Raw genomic sequence first — 6000 nt, 5'->3', positions numbered from 1 at the left:
ACATTGGCCTTTATAAATCAATGTATTGAGTATAAGAGTTGGAAAGGTATGATGACGTTCTATAAGGCATTGCTGAGTCCGAGTTTGGACTGTTGTGTGCAGTTTTGGTCACCTGATTACAGTATGGATATTAATAAGCTTGAAAGATTGCAAAAAAGTGTTACAAGGATGCTGCCGGCATTTGAGAAACTGAGTTACAGAGAAAGGTTGAATAAGTTAGGACTTTATTCCCTGGAGCGTAGAAGAATGAGGGGTAGTTTGATAGAGGTATATAAAATTATCATGCGTACAGATAGACTGAATGCAAGCAGTCTTTCTCCACTGAAGCTAGGGGAGAGGAAAAGCAAAGGACTTGGGTTAAAAATAAATGGGGGAAATATTAAAGGGAACATTAGGGTGGGGGTTCTTCACATAGAGAGTGGTGGGAGTGTGGAATAAGCTGCCAGATGAAGTGGTAAATGCAGGCTCACTTTTACCATTTGAGAAAAACTTGGACAGGTACATGGAAGAAAGTGGTATGGAGGGATATCGTCCAGGTGCAAGTAAGTGGGTCTAGGCAGGGAACTGTTTCGAAACAGTCACGAGGGCCAAAGGGCCTGTTTCTGTGCTATAATGTTCTATGGTTCTGTGTTTCTATTAGACAAATAGTCGTAGGAGGGTGCCGGAAATGCAATAATCTCCAATAATATTTCAGTCTTCTTCAGTGAAGAATAACTATGCTAAGAAGGACAAGTAAATCCTCTGACCCTGTTCCAAAAATCCAATTTGAGATATTTGATATGTATCAGGAGAGTCAAGTCAAGATCTGACGCGAAGTCCTGATAATGGTGCAACAAGCTGCACTTTGCTTATCCCGGAACAATTCCACATGAACCAACCTTCCCCCCAGGCAGAGGGTTCCCAACATGAAGTCCACGGACCCTTTGGTTATGGTGGAGGTCCATGGCATAAAAAGATTGGGAACCCCGTCCTAAAACAATCACTTCAATGACCTGGAGCTATAAATGCATCCCAAATTTAACGAAGCGAAGACAAACCTGGAAGATGATAAATCAGGACGCAACGGCTGAAAAGCTCACTGTCGCTGCGAATTGTGCACCGAGTGATTGCCCAGATATCGCTGGGTTCGGAAAGGAATACAAATGCAGGTCGGATGCCGAAATTATGTCTACCATTTAAAGAGGTGTCTGAGGAAAATACCGCGCCGTGTCAATTCGCGCTGCAGGTTTCCTGTTTACGCTTTCAAGGTCAGTGATTGCGTCTAACTGCAAAGGTCGCTATGTGATACATGAGCACCCGTGGAAAGCGTTGTGCGGTCCAGGCTGCTTAAACCGTTGGCAAGAAACAGGTGGTGTTAAGTGACATTTATTTGCTTCTCTCACCCGCGTGGCCCCTGTACTTTACTTGTCACCCTGCAGAGTACATACTCTGTAACAGCAACACTGTGTTCTACGTCCTTATTCCTAATAAATAAGGCCATGGATGGTTTGGTACCTCGATGCCATTTTCTTATACTAATCCAGGACCTGGCTTTCCATTTATTATCTACAAATCGATCCAGCTCGGTCTTAAATTTGAACAAATACAAAGATTTGAATGCCATCTGCGTAGAAAATTCTGGAGATTTAATACGATTGAAGAAATTACCTCTTCAATGGGCCACCCTATTTTTAAAGGGTCACCCTTATTCTAGGTATCTCTGTCCAAGAATCAACCCTGTCAGGCCTCATTACTAACTTTAAACTTGTAATCAATTCCTGGTAACAAAACTCGGCGGGTTGTTTGCCGCCTAATTGTTCTTTGTACCTACACATTAACTTTCAGTGATTTGTGAGCAATTAACTCCTTGTCCCCCTTGAAACCAAAATATTTCAGTCTCTGTTCATTTAAAATTTCCTTATCTCTTGTTGACTGATGTGCATGTTCTTACAATTTTCTGCGATACATTTCATTTTCTTTGTACGTTGGAAATTCGCTTGCATACTTGTCACGTTATGTTACAATGATCTATTTCCACTAATCAGTCTTCAGTCAATGCCAAATATATCACAATATTTTTTAACTAATTCCGTTTGACAGCTTATTAACCGTTTAAATAAAGTAAACACGTTAACGTTTCGCCTTTACCTCTTCTGCAAATTACAAGCTCAAAATGTAGATTTGCTAAATATGTTACACTGACAAATCCATAAATCTATCAAACCAAGTCATTATTTTTTCTTGTTTCCACGTCTTTGCCATTATGTTCGGGTAACTAGACTTTGCATATTAATTTCTTTTGCCGCCTTCCTTGAATGATGGGGATTTACAGTCATTGAATCTGAGGGAGTATATATAACATTTAGGAACATGACAACATTAGTACGTCAACGACGTCCTAATATCCTAGGATATGAGTATATCCTAGGATATATATCCAAAGATATCCTCGAAGAAAAAAGAATTTCAAGATCTAGATTGCATACATTTCTTTAACATTAAATATACGTTTGAAACTTTTCAAAACTCTGACCATGTAGTCTCAGAAATTTGCACACATCCTTTCTTGCAAATTTCACTATCAGTATTTCTTTGCGCTAAACGTACCCACTGAGAGATCTCCTTTCACAAATTTATAGTTCTCTGACGATTCCGAGAGAACTTCCGCTTCTTTTGCCTCTCGATGACAAAAAAAAAGCTTGTGTCGCTTAAATTGACAATTTATAAATCAATTGAATTTGTCTTTTTTTTTTTGTAGGTCAGACTGAAACAATGCCGATAGACTTAGAATCTACAGAGGTGAGATTCAGAAAGGACGTTTAGATTCTCCACAACCAAGGCGTCAGCTATTCCTACGATAATTCAGTTCTGTTGTTGTATGGTGTGACACAATATAAAATCAAACGGTCATTAGAAAATCAAATGTCGTAACATGGTCAACTGCTGAAACTTGTCTCCCAAAATGTTTGAAATACAACCTTTCATCATTAGAGAGCATTGGCGACGTGTCTATAGCATCTCCGCGGCGCTTCAGCTTTTAACTGTAGTCAAAGTACGGAATCTTTCGATAAAGTTTGAATCTAGTAGATTGGGGCCATGCATTGAACCTAACTTTTCACTAAATCCTCCACACCATCCTAGAGATACGTGTGATGAAGAAACAAGCCTCCTGTGACTCTTTTACTGACTTTTTCTTTTTTTAGTATTTTTATTCAGAAGAAAAAACAAGATTTACAGAGTGCAACACATAGATACATCTCAACATAAAGTGTGTACATTCATATATTGTAATAAAATTAATCAAAATGTTATAGCATATCACATAAAGGTATACCACTCCATAATCAAAAATTTAAAGATAGGTCATTTTTATATAAAACATTTCTTTTACTGTCGTATCTCTCAATTGTTCATCCTCAGAAAAGTATTTTAGATCACAGATGTGTGGTCAGATTCAGGACAACATCTGTTCTGTAATGTGCAGAATAATTCCTGCAATGCATACTCAATCCGTGACCTCATTGCAACAATGGAGCTGTAGATTTTATTTTATAAAACCAAAAATAACACAGAAAATGTTGGAATAATCAGCAGGTCACACACCATCTGAAGAAAGTTATGGATTCAGCTGGATGAGTCTATTTCAGCTAATAATATCATGGAGTCAAAAGCCACTGAAAGAGGCCTCCCATTCGCCCTCTCCTCCGGGCGAGTACTGGCTTATCCCATCAATGGTATTCTCAACAGCATTAGCGAAGAGAAAGCAGTAATGCAAACACTGAAGCGAACTCTGTAATTCACAATTTGTTCGCCTTTCTCCCGTTCTGTCTTTCCTGACCGACAGCAGACCCTCTCCGTTTTAATATTGCAGCGTTGTTCTGAAATCTTCCCTTGATTTACCTGTTACCAATATGCTCGCTCCCTGAAATCTGACTAGCCTCATTCGTGACACCGTTTCTTGAGTCTCCTATCACGTATATCGTCTCCATCTCGGCTTTCGCTTTATCGGTAATTTATTTCAGCTCTTTGTGTTTTCCCATATCCAATCGGTCTTCAGCATCAGCCGCGATCTAAATGATTGTTGCAGAAGGCGCACGGCAAAGTCCTTGCTCTGGTCCAAGTTACTATACAGCATGGAAAAAACTTCTGGTCCAATTGTCCAACTGGGAAAAAGGCTCGCCCAGTTGTTAGTTCTGCAAGAATTTGGTTGCATGTTATTTTCAGACTCCGTAATCTGTACTCAGTAAATTCCGTTAACTGCCTATTTACGTTTGTAATTGGAAAGTTCTTTGTTCGCTGCTGACATCCGTTGTTTTGAGTTCCCAATATGGCAACCGGAAATCCCAATCTAGCTCTTCACCTCCCTCTTGTGACAAATTTGGACCTGTACAACTACAGAACACTTGTCAATGCCACCTTCTGCTCTCTCCACTGAACGCCCAGAATAAAGGCATTTGATGGGAGAGTGGGAGGTAACTCAGTCACTTCAATGGAAAGGCTCTTTGCTTGAATCTTGGGCGGCGTCTATTTATCGTCTCCGGTTCGATGTTTCTTAATCTGGAATATTAAGGATATGAGGTTAGCTAGCCAACAATGTAAAAGAGGACACCAAAACCTTTTTTTACACACACACACACACACACACACACACACACACACACACACACACACACACACACACACACACACACACACTCACACACACACACACACACACACACACACACACACACACACACACACACACACACACACACACACACACCACGAGCGGTATGGACAGATGATCGAGAGTGTCAGCAATGAGTGTAGTTGCTATTACGAAGCTTATAAAGCTCAAAGGTCTGAAAGTAGATAGGTCATCTGGGCCAGATGGATACACCTCAGGATTGTAAATGAGGCAGCTGGAAACATTATGAAATAAGTAACCTTCACTTAATGCTGTTGGAAATCAGCGGGACAGTCAGAATCAACAGAAAAGAGTAAACAGTTGATGTTTCGAGCCGAGACCCTTCAACAGGGCTACAGAAAAAAGATGAGGTCAGAGTAAGAGGTTGGGCACGAGGAGGAAGAAATAGAAGCTACCACGTGATAGGTGAACCTGGAGAGGAAGAGTAGAGAGCTGGGAAGTCGATCGGTGAAAGAGATAAAGGGCTGGAGAAGGGGTAATCTGGTAGGAGTGGACAAAAGGCCATGAAGAAAGGGAAGTGGGAGGAGTACCAGAAGGGGTTCATGGGCACGTATGAGTCCAGCTGAGAGTGGGGAAGTGAGAATGGGGAACGGTGAAGGAAAGGAGGTAGCAATTACCGAAAGTTCAGGAAATCGATGTTCATGGCATTGGGTTCGAGATTACCCAGATGGAATATCAGGAGTTGATCCTCCAACCTGAATGTAGCTTCATCGCTACAGTAGGGAAGGTTAGAGACTGACATATTAGAAACTGAATGTGAAGTGGTATTAAAATGGGTGACCTCCTGGAGATGCCTCTTTTTTCTGGCGGGCGGAGTGTAGGTGCTCGAAGAAGCCATCTCCCAGTCTGCGTCAGGTCTCAGCAATATGCAGGAGGCCAAACCGGGAACACAGGTGAAGTGCTGCCTCACCTGCAAGGACTGCTTGGGGCCTGAATGGTACTGAGGGCGGATGTGTAGGGGCAGGTATAGCACTTGTCCAGCTTCCAAGGATAAGTGTCAGGATGGGGATCAGTGAGGACGGAGGTATTGACAAGGCAATCGCGTAGGGAGCGATCCCTGCGGAAAGCGGAAAGTAGCCGCAGGAGAAGTGCCTGATGGTAGGATCCAGTTGGAGAACGCCGATGTTACACAGAATTACATGCTGGACGCGGCGGCTGGTGAGGTGGTAGGTGGTAGGCTGGTGAGATGGTAGAGGAACCCTTTTAATAATGGGGAGACGGGTGGATGTAGTGAGGGTAGGCTTGCGAGAAATAGAAGTGATGCGGGTGAGGGCTGTATTGATGGTGGAGGAAGGGAAATCTCTTTCTTTGAGGAAGGGGAAGGTGTTAGT

This window comes from Hypanus sabinus, chromosome 9 (assembly GCF_030144855.1).
Source record: "Hypanus sabinus isolate sHypSab1 chromosome 9, sHypSab1.hap1, whole genome shotgun sequence".
NCBI lineage: Eukaryota > Metazoa > Chordata > Chondrichthyes > Myliobatiformes > Dasyatidae > Hypanus > Hypanus sabinus.
Note: the sequence above shows the minus strand (reverse complement) of the source record.